The sequence below is a fragment of the Leuresthes tenuis genome, unplaced genomic scaffold, assembly GCF_036924035.1.
Source record: "Leuresthes tenuis unplaced genomic scaffold, fLeuTen1.0.hap1 SCAF_8, whole genome shotgun sequence".
Lineage (NCBI taxonomy): Eukaryota > Metazoa > Chordata > Actinopteri > Atheriniformes > Atherinopsidae > Leuresthes > Leuresthes tenuis.
In genome coordinates this window covers 12,718,991-12,731,074 of record NW_027325362.1, presented here as the reverse complement: position 1 = coordinate 12,731,074, position 12,084 = coordinate 12,718,991, and positions in this window count along the sequence as shown.

Sequence of the window (12,084 nt, the reverse complement as noted above, 5' to 3'; positions counted from 1 at the left end):
AATGACTGCAATGAGCTCTGTAAGGCACTAGATTAATTCCCCCCTTATGCTGATGAGATCAAAGCCATGGTTGCAGCTCTCCAGGTTAAACATTACTGCTGAGAGCATCCCAAAGAATATTATTAACATTTGAGACATGCACGCTTCCAAAGTAAGAATGCACCACACTTAGAAGACAATCCAACCTTCAAGTCATTATTCTTACACAACCTGCACCCATGCGTATGTTCTCACGTTATGCTTAAGAGGCAGTAACCTTTCAATGCATGAGATCAGGAAGATGACACAGATGGACTGGAAAACTATTATCAGTTCCAAAGCAGTCATGAAACCAAAGGGCGAGACAAAAAATCCTGCAGGGACAATGATCGTAACCAGCCTGTCCACAACTTGAGGATGCATTCACAATACAGGCAGAGCCCCAAGTCATACACAGAAACTATGGCCCAGAATTATGACCTGCAAGCTGATCTGTCAGGTGACAACCACAGCATCTCTGACAACAGCTCAGAATATGGTACCAAGCCATCAAATAACAACAGTGCCTCTGGGTCTCCCGGCCTCTGGCGACATGGAGTGTTACAGCCCTGAGCCATGAACCAAACACAAGTGCTGCAGAGCTTGCTCCTCTCGGCATTAACATCACCCCTTTCTGTACTTGTTCAGTTTAACAGGCAAGCTTGGCTTTGTCTGCAACAGCAGGAAACTCCAGATTTATGATTGCCACTGTTCCATTTTGTAGGTACGTTTGGATCGGCTCCATAGTATTTGTTAATTGGAAACATCACTGCAACACACACACAGAATTTTGAATTTAGAAATGTGATTTAAAATGAGATGACAACCTTCTGCAGCAACACCTGCCTGACGGGTGCATGCTACATTCAGTAGTCAGTATCTCATCAAATCCAATGAGAGATCAAGCAGACCCTCCTGGACACTCCAGAAACGGCCTTGTTTTTTTTTTTTTATCTGCCAATTCATGTTTCTAGGCACACCTACCTCACTAAACTGTCTGTTCTCACTAACCCTAATGAAGAACATTGATTCTAGTTAAATGTCATTGTTAATGGTTTCTTTGTGAGATTTAGTCTTTGGTGTTGCTCAATGGTGGCTGTTAACCAAAGCAAATTGGGTCAATACATGACCAGCTGGCTAATGAACTGCCCAGATGTTGCAAACAGATATAGACTAACAAACTAAATCTTTCAATTGTGGATTGAATAAGTGGTCCCAGGATTGCACATCAGGTACTATCGTGACACCAAACGGAGGATGTTAGGAAGCTGAAGTGATCCCAGCTGGGCTCTTTCTGTCTGGAGTATGCATGTTCTCCCTGTGTATGCTTGGGTTATCTTCAGGTACTCCGGTTCCCTCCCACCGCCCAAAAACATGCTTGTCAGGTTAATTGCAACTCTGAATTGACCCTAAGGGTGAAAGTGAGCACAGATGGCTGTTTGTCTCGTTTGTGTCTATGTGACTGGCGACCTGTGTCTGACCTTTGTCTCTGTTACGTGTCAACAGCTTTCTCATCTATTTAATGATGTCAAATTCTCCTTTAAGAAATTGTTTTCTATAATTATCTCATGATTCAATCATCACTGAGGGTGTAAAATGTGAAATAAAGGGCAAAAATATCCAGTTCACAACTTGAATTGACAACAAAGTGAAATGAATGAGCCGCTTGAGATGAAGGACCACTGTGGTGGGATTAATAAACCTGCAGGCTAATTCAGAAAAAGGAGGAGAGGGTTGGGGTCTGAACAATCTGCCAATTAAATGAAGGGAAAATTCATGGGTAAACAGTTTCACTGGGGATCAGATAAGAGTGATGTACTGAGAGCCCTGCAGGGGACTACACCACATTACCACCGTAACCACCACCCCTTGTGCTGTTAATAGCCTCGAGGAAGAAGCAAACATATTTATACCAATTTTTGTTTTTCTAATCTTTCCTTGGCATTGCTAGCAACTCCCTTCAAGAGTTTAGTTCAAAGGCAAAAGTATGCAAATGTGATCTTCTTTTTTCTTACAGTTCATTTGCTCTATGCAGATAAGTGAAAGTATCCAGTCCCTCACAAACTGCTGCGCTGCTGGCTATGTGAGGCCATTATTTTTGACTGGCAATGTAGTCAAATCTTTCCAGATCACTGGGGGCTCATGTTATGTTCTGATGGCTTTATGTTGATTCGTATGTAACCATGATGTATTCGTGACAAGGGAAACAGCCACATGCACCAAACTCTGCACCTGAAAGGTTCTGTTTCTTCATGTGTATTGTCATAACCTCTTAATAGGTACAGACTTGAGTGACAGCCCAGAGCCACTGAGGGGATTTCTACTCATCACTGGACCAAAGCACTGATGAGATGTATTTGTACAGTTTGTCTTTCTGTCTCAGCGTGCCCGCAAGACAGATTTTACATTGGTTTTATTTGATATTTGGTACTTTAAGAACACCTGTGGAAGATACTCTTTCCTAAGAATGGATGCTGACATTTATGGTCATGGCTCCAGGCTGAGTCAGTGTAAAAACATCATTAGTGTACAAATGTAAGTTTGTCTTTTTTCTCCTCCTTAAAGTTGGGAGAACTTTCTCTTGCAACTTTTTTTCCAGCCATGCATTAATTTGCTTTAAGCCTGGATCTCTTTTTGTTTGAGATAGGAGAAGAACGGACGGGTCTGCCTCTGTACCTGGTGAGATATGTCAGTATTTTATTTTATTTTCATCCAGTTTAATGAAAATGCCAACCAAAAAATATATAATATAACATGTACTTGTTGTCCTCCATCATGATTAACTCTGATATGTTGTGATTAAAAAAAAAATCTTGTATTTGTAAAATACAAGTAATAACTATTCCATTTCTGTGAATAATCTGTTTTAATTATAACTGAATCCATAAGGCTATGTGAGAGCATCGGCATGGAAAAAATGTTTTGATGGGAAGGCCTGCTTCTCACCTACTCTGGGGGACAGAGGGTGGCAGGGATTGAGAGGCTGCTGAACAACAGATCGAGCCAGGATATAAATCAAATATCTCTGGAGATAATGATGCTCTCAGCATACACACATAGTGCACACACAGTGTTTTCTGGAGTCTGCGGGAGTTTTAGCACCACAGCCTGCAGGTTAATGACTTCAGAACTCAGTGGGAACAGACGCATGCAAAGGTAACCGGGAAAGTCGAGAAGTAATTTGGATGGAGAGCGTTTGGAATTTTATATTACTTTATATTATACTTGGGAACATTTAGGCAATAACTACATATTTTCCTGCCAGGCTTGCCGTACCGTACACGGCCAGATAATAACGTGTACTATATCAACGTTTACCTTTACCTTTAAAATAAAACCAAACAAAAGAGAGAAAAGAAAAAAAATACAGGATTTATACACAATATGAAACCTCCGAATTCAGAGACTGGAGCCAGTCACATTCCTTCCTCTCTCCCTCTGCGGCATATACATTTGATTTGTTTTCCTGGTTCATGACTTCACAGGCAGAGAAAGAAAGGACATCATGAAATGGCCATCCCTCGATCGATGTTAGCCCTTGTCTATTTCAAAGACTTAATTATTTAACCAGATTATTTTTTCCTAGCAGCAGGTGACAGTTATGGGCAAGGTTTGCCTTTGACTTTTATCTAGCTTTTAAAATACTTTGTATCAATCCTTCATGTGGACATTTTCATCTTTAATCTTCAATACTGCCTTTGATTTTGATTTCAATCACAACATTCGTCATCATTTAGAGCCATGGGTTGCAATAAAGGATTAAGCTCTTTATTAGGTTATTACACTCATACCTCTCCAACAGAACGTTTACCATCATTCTGGCAAACTTTAGCTCCTCAACAACTCAGCTGACTTTTGGTGTACCACAGGGGTCAGTCCATGCCCTCTTTCTGTTCTCTGTCAAAATATACCATGTTAATGTTGAATATCTATTTGTGACTACAGTTCCTTGCCAAGATTATCATTTCTTGGTCTTATATGTATACATTTCAGTTGCTATTTGATTGCACAAATATAAATTATTATTTACCTGTTATTGATGACCAACTAGCATAAACATGGCGGGTTTATTTGATAAGTAGATACATGTTACTCGATTTTGAGGGTTTAATGGGATTTGGTTTTGTATGAATGAAGACGGTTCATCTTTGTCTGTAGTTGTCATACCCTAAGAATAAGACAAGTCTTGTGGCCTGTTATTATACATTTGCTTGATGAATGCAGCCTCAGGGTCTGCCCTTGATCTTAGAAACAGCATAAGTATTAAGATAATACTGTTTTCTTTTTTTTTCTTTCTTTTCTCACTGATTACTAACGACAGCCTCAACCTTCCTCCTGCTTATCCTCTTTGATCTAAAGGGCCCAGATGGGATAATCCCTCCACTGTGCATTGTCCCAATGTTTCATCTGGTTAAAGTTGCCTGGAAAATCTATTATCTTACCCAGTGAAGTAACAAGGTTGTTTATCTGTCTTTAAGCCCTGAAACACACACACTTTGCAGTTCATAACATGCAAAGTTGGTGCATCTCTACTGAGCTCTGAGGTCAACATCCTGCTTCAAGCAGGGATTCAAGTACTTTGTTTTGTAGTTCTATAAAACTTGTATTGATTTACTTTTTTTTCCATTTCAGAGTTAAAAAGCTTTCCCTTCCCTTCAAAGTACATTATAAACTGAGTTAGCATAAGGTAAACAATTTGGAGGAGGAACCAACCAACTCTGTGCTAATAGATAAAAAGCAGAAAAGAAAACCCATGAGCATCCCAGGTCATGGGAGGTGACAGCCACTACTAATAAATAGTTTTTGAAGTTTACAGAAGAACACTTTTTGCCCTTTTTTCTTTCCAGCAAAAGCAACCAACTATAGCCCAATAAAAATATTTTCTGTAACAAAACCCTGACAGTTGTTCTATGATAGCAACTGCCGAAACACGTATTGAGTATGAAGCCTTTGATGATGGGGCAATCATGCGCAAGAAAGTAAAATTGGATATATTTGCATGTCGTAAAGATGTCTACTGAGAAGATATATCTGTTTATATTTTACTTTTTCCAATCTCAACTGTGTTTCATAATGTGAGATATTTGCACAGTGGGGGCATGTTATGTAGTGTTGAAATCATGCAAAGCTGAAATCATGTTGATTCTAATCAGACCTGAGTTGGCAATGATAGGCTCAGACAAAGATAATAGCACTAAATTATTTCTCAATGCCAAGACTGAATATTCAACAATTCTTTGACTATTTTGAGTAGGCTTTTCATTTTCATCAGGTTTTTGTGTGTACCAGGGTTTACAGAAGAATATTATTTTTATCTAATATTTCAAATTATTCTTAAAAATATCCAAGCATTATATTCTTGAGGAAGTGATTGGGTCTAGTCAAGAACTTCCATATTACACTTTGTAAAATCATTAATTGCTTTTAAAACCTCATAAACTAATCAAATCAGACAAGTTGTATTCCCATGTTCCAGTTCTTGCTAGCTGAGGATGGTGCAGGTGGTTGCTGCACATGAACTGTACCGTGCTTCCTCCGCTAATGCGCAATAACTCCACATCTCCACTAGGGGAGCTAGTGAATCGAAAAACACCCTCGAACTGCGGTACCTGTTGCAGCCAGGACAGTAGAACAAGGTTGAACAAAGTGTCAAGAGTAATAATTCATGCGCTTGAGTCTGTAAAGTTTTCTTTCTACAGAGCATAGGATAAATATACCTGTAAGTAGCCTTGTATGCAAAGTTGATGTTTGTGAGTTAAATAGTTATTTATGCTCCAGCTTGTTTGTTATCTCAGAGCCCCTTAGCCAATGCTAATTGTGTAAGCGTGTGTATGGGAATTCTAACTCAATGTTAGCGTCGAGCTAACGGACTTAACGCGGATCGTTTCTATTTTGCACTTCTGTTGCTACAGTGCTTTATGTCGTGTCATGTAATAGTTCTGTTTTTCAACTCGTGCATTTTTGTTCATTGCAGTTTTACACTGCCTTCATGAGAAGAGTAAATACACATTCAGACGACATATTGAACATCTTGCCTTCTTCTTCTGAACTTTCTTCATACAGATATGAAAGTGTTTCTCATGTCCTCACAAGTCGCTTTAAGAAAAATATGCAATTAGTATATTTTTTTTAAAAAGTACTGTTCATCAAAGATATTAAAACACAACATGGCAAATTTAACTCTTATTTTGTTTCCAGTCATACAGTGCCTCAAAAAGAGATACCATGCGGGAACCCTGTAAGAAGTCTGTTTAAATTAGTCAAACATGAGGGAATTGTTAATGAGATTTAAAAAAATAAATAAAGATAATGCAGGGCACTTGTTCTTTGGAACATGTGCCTCGCACGGCTGAAAATCAACCGGTGTTAGTTTTCTTGGGTATATCTATGATCATCTGACGGTTAAATGCAAGTTACAAAGCCTTAAATGAGTTCTGTTTTTCATTGCCGGAAATATCCTGATAACTTCTGATAATTGGGGCTAATTAAAGAAACCTTTAAAGTAATCTTCTGCTCTTCTCCAGAGCTGGCCCTCTGTCTGAATGTAATACATAGAGTGAGTGACCTGTTAGCTTTTAATCCGCCACAGTTCTCTGAGTCCAAACACCCCTGACAACTCCAGCTGCTGCGCCAGCCTGTCCGCCTGTCTTTGCCAATGAATCATTTGAGATTTTTGGCTGTGCTGATGTTTTGTAAATTGTCTCGTCACAGAGAACTGCTGCAAATGAGTAAGGGATCAGACTGGGTAACAAGCATTGTTTGTATCAGTGCTTTTGATTTGGTAAATTCTGAATGGTAACAGCCACGCTACTGTTTGAAAAAGCAATATATTGCATAATCTTTTTGATGCCTCCATTTCAATTCATGCTCCTTTGTAAACTCCAAATTCAGCATCTTAAAACAGCGATATGGTATGCAATATATGCCATCGCATATGATATTATTTGAAGAAAGAAGACGGGTTATCGAAACAGAATTTTAAATGTAGTTAAAATTTGTAGTTAAAAACTATCCAGCTATAATGAGGCATTTGAATTAGCATTTCATATATTATTGAAAATTGTTTAATTATGGCTTCTATTTGGCACATCATGTGTCAAACACTGCATAATTCACAATTGTCATGAGATAACATGAATACTGAACTAAGAAATTAGCACAAGCATCGTGAATAATTGATTTGGATGACACTTGCATAACAGCACAACGTACTTGTTGTTTAAGTACAATTTTAGGTCTTTTGATACAAAGTTTTTGTGGATGTGCAGAATCCCTTTATAGGTTCTTTTCTTCTCTCTTTTTTTAAATTTTACTGGGCACTGTAACCTGCCGTGGAGCTTCTGAAGCTGATTGTGCAGAAAGTAATGCTGCAGTTGATGCGCATGATGGACATTGCTGCCCACTCTCTACGCAACGTAATGTTTGAACAACAAACTGTGTTCTAGTCTGAGGTTTCTTCAGCTGTGCTTCAACACAGAACAGTGCAGGAGGTTGTTTCTGTCAGCAGTAACTATACGTACAATGAAAAGCAAAGATGATTCATTCTCTACCAACATATGTATATATATATATATTTAATTATTTTTCATTTCAGTTAATTTAATTATTTTCAGTGTTACAAATTATTTATAAACTGGTTGAGCGCAAGCTATAAATGCTTCATGAGAAGAGTTAAAGTTAAAAAACTTAGATAAAATAGATAGATAAAACTGAATAAATACATATGTTCATGCATCCACTTTCAGCTTGGGTGCGGTGTTATAATGTTCCTAACTGTTAAGAGATCGTACTGAGTATTATCTGACAAGGCAGATGTGGATCGTTCTTTGATACGGTCTGGTTTCAGTGAAAGAAAGAAAGGCTTTTTAAAATTAGAATCGAGCTTCGTTCAGTGAATGCAGTCTGATTTCACCATAAATTAAGAGCGTGTTCAACTGTACAGCCTGTTCTGAGTGTTGCAATCTCATGATTAAAAGGATAAGCAACCTTGACTTTCAGCCTTCATCTTCAACTGAATGAAACCCACCGCTCTGCGCACACGTTGTGTGGTGTTTTTCACAGATAGGGCAAATTTGGGTGCAACATCTACTCGTACAATAAATCACAGAACTACCACCGGCCTCTAGCCCACAGTGATCTGCAGCCACCTGTCACTGGCGAGGTTCTTATTTGATTTGATCCTCACGCCAAAAAAAAACCCCTAACATTGTTCATGCATACCAAGCGAGGGCAACAGAATTCATGAAATTGTCATTATAGATGATAAATAAATAAAAAGGATAAAGACATTTGAGAAATAAATCATTTTCCATGGCAGAGAATTACATTTGGCAAAGCACACATGGATATTTTCATCACAGCCCTGGCACAACGTGCACTCAATTTGGACCCATTAACTAAATGTGTCACATTTTGTTCTGGCTTTCAGTATCTGTGTCACGTTCAAAGTGTCCAACACGTTAATCGATTAGTCTGTGACAAATCCCCCTGAATCTTTGTCGACCATATCAATGCGTATTTGTTCTTCAGTTCAGACGTTGGACAGGTTTGGCATGTTTCCCTGTATGGATCAGCGCAGCAGAACTACAGGTAAAAAAAAGACATGTCATGTGGATTTGATACTGCTTTTTCAAACGCAACATATACAGCATTTATTTATTTTTTTCATTCGACATAAAAGTTTCATCTTTGCGTTCATATTTGTATGGAAAATCGCATGCAGTCACGAAGATTCAGTGATGGTTAAAACTGTTGTTTTGGACACCTATAAAAGCTGGAGCTGTCAAAGCCGGTTTGAAAATATTAGTGATGCAGTGACTTAAGGCACTGCTTGCAAGTAAAATAAAACGACAGGTCAGATGCTCAAAAAAAAAGAAAAAAACTAATACTGTTGGAACGTAGGAGCGAGAGTAATGTCCTTTATGTAAGAGCAGTGTTTTTCAACATGAGAGAGCTGTACCCCTCAAGAGTTATCATGAATCATTCAAGCTGTCAGAGAAAGCTGCTATACTGCAAGAAGACTTATGTCTGACATATTTACAGGACAGGACAGGGTATTAGAAAAACCAGCCAAAATAATTATATGATATAGTCCACATGTTTTATTCATCAATAGGTTTCGTTTACTCATGTTTATTTATGTTTTATTCCTCAAGAGCCAAACCATCTCTTGGTATAGAGTACTGTATTGAGCCATTTAGCGCTAATTTGCTCTGAGATATGTGTTAGCGTTAGTGCTTAAAGAATAATACTCATTTAAATCTGATGACTAATTAATCTGTCAGACAACCACAAATGGATTTCGATGAGATTAAATATCACAGAGCAGTCATGGACTGAACTCCCGATTGAACCAGACAGACTGAGTTATTAAGGCTAAGCCCGGTGTTTATGGGCGAATGAATTCAGCAACCTGAAAATCGATAAAGGACACCTCAAGGACCGTTTTCATAAGAACAAGCTTGTGTTGCATAATAAGGTTTCTACAGCTTCGACGTGGTGATTAATTATGTTCAACACCAGTGTTGAGCTGAGTCATTAAGTTTGTGTAAAGAAGCCTAAGCTGCTTAGTACCTGTCTCAAATTCAAATATGGCTTTTAATCCCTGATATCATTCATACCTGAAGTTCCCAAATCTTTTTGAAGCAATAGAACCTCAAGCATGCCCTTGATAAGACCTTTTTAATCACACTTTCTCAGTGTCATCGCTAAGTGTCCCTCAGCTTCCCACACATTCTAAGGGTTCACATATGAGAAAGACCTCGCACAGCAGTTTTGTTGGGATGAAAGTTTATTTTTCATCATAATGACAGCGGTACTCAGACTTCAAAGCTGTTTCTTTCAGAGGCTTTGCTCTGCAGTAATCACACATAGTAAACGGTGGCAGTTCTGCAGTTGTCTTTTAGTCTAAATGATGGCTTAAAGCTCTATACAGCAAAAGCCACATTCATCCATCCCCTTGGCATGAGTACATACACACGGTCACACACCAACGGTACATCAAGGGCACATGTGGGATTCAGTATCTAGTATTTTGCCCAAGGAGGCTCACAGAAAAGAGCAGAAAAGACCAGACCAAGTCATGGACCAAACCAAACAACCTGGTCTGCCTACAGAACTACTAACTATATTATTTGTACAGTTAATTTCTTAATCATTTTTGAAAATGTGTGATATATTACTGTTTCTAGTCTGTTCCTGTTTTAACTTCTTTAACAAAGGCTAATTTGTACAGATGTTTCAAATTAGCAAACACTATGGTGCATGCATTCAATAGTTGTTTTCACTTGACATGTACAATGTAGCTACCTTATCCAATAAATCATCAGGGCATATTATTAGCCAAACTGTTTAGAGTAGGAATCACTGAATATATCCTCATGACAGACAGATCCATAAATGTCAATGATATTAGGAGTACTTGCATTAAAACCATGGTAACAGTAAAGTAATCTGTCATTTTCAATTTCACAGCTCAAGCAATTAGATTAAATAGAAATATCAAAAGCTGGCTCTGTGAAGAAGCTTAAACAGTGCAGCATTGTTTATCAGAAGCTACAATTCAGAGTTTTCAATTTGCCAAGATGACAAAACTGAAAGGCTCCTTTTGTCAGAAAAGTCATGTTTCTTAAAGATACAAAACGTTCGGTAAATTGTCTTCATTCTTTTTGCAGATTTAGTAACAAAGTCACTCCAACACTCCTCATCGAACGTGTATTGTCAACACTTTTTAATTAGAAATGAATACAACGTTGAAGCAGAAACGGCAGGAATGTACAGTAAGATGAGTATTCAAGTATTATAACTTGAATCATAAACGGTCGATAGATCAGCTCTGCAATGTTTGATTAAAACTGCTCACAACATCAGTATCAAAGGAACCTGTGTCATCATGTAAGTGACCTTAGGTTATTTGCAGTTAGTGGTAGTTTGATTTAAAACTTGTTCTAAATGCCAACAAAAGTAAACTGATGATGTTCTCCAATGGAAAATCTACATAACTGATTATAATAATAGAAGTAGTAATAGTAGTAACTAATAGTAGTAGTAAAAATGGTAAGACTTTTTATTATTATCATTATGATCATGTCATTCAGGCACAACAACAATTGCATTTCCAACAAGCTGCCAGAATATTCTGTCTTATTATTTTTTCTTTTCTTTTTGCAGAGGCTGCTTTCCACTATAAGAGTTTTACATTAGAGGGTTCACTGCAAACGGAATAGCTTGTCACTCTGTGAAAGCACAAAGCTATGTGACATTCCCGTGGCATATTTACGATGTGAAAAATAAGTGGTTCTTCATCGTCAAACTGAATCTGGTTGATACAGTTTTTCATTTGTGGATGTTTCCATAAAACCTATCTGCTCTATATGGTTGAAACAGCAAGTTAACTCTTCCTGAGACATGAAGTCACCATGTTTCTACAAGCCTATCGTTGTGTGTTTGCCATTTGAACGCTGCTGCTTCTGCTATATAGACTTTAGTTTTGTTAGTGCATACAACAGGACGCTTTTTTTTTTTTTGTAAATGGTGTCATGGGCACATCTTCATCTCAATTTACTCTGTTTTCTCAGTTCCTAATAGTTTTCCGTTTATTTTCAGTTACCGGCCATTAGGTCTTTGATGTTATGGATCTGTTCATATATACTATACTGAAGTTAGGATTCTGACTGGCAGTATTAGTAATATATAATTGGAGCTGTAGTAATCTGTATACAGAAAGTGTCCTTTGAAAAGTTCAGAGTAGAGTAAATCTTCCCCCACTTCACCAAATTCGGTTTAATCTTTTGTAACTTTGCAATTAAATTCATTACAGGCATTTTTATGGGTGATGCCTTCAGCAATCCACTTATAAATTTTTATCCAGCATCAATGGTGGCGGGTAATATTTAACTGCCACCATGTCTCAGGCTTTATTTAGTTCTTAGGTCTAAATCTGATATTCACTTTCCCAGTAGGAAGTTGAGGAAAGGAGAAAGGGAAACATAAATGCAGATGGATTTCATACATGTTTTGGAATTTTAAGATCAGAGCTGACATAGGTTGGTGAGGGATGCACTCAGG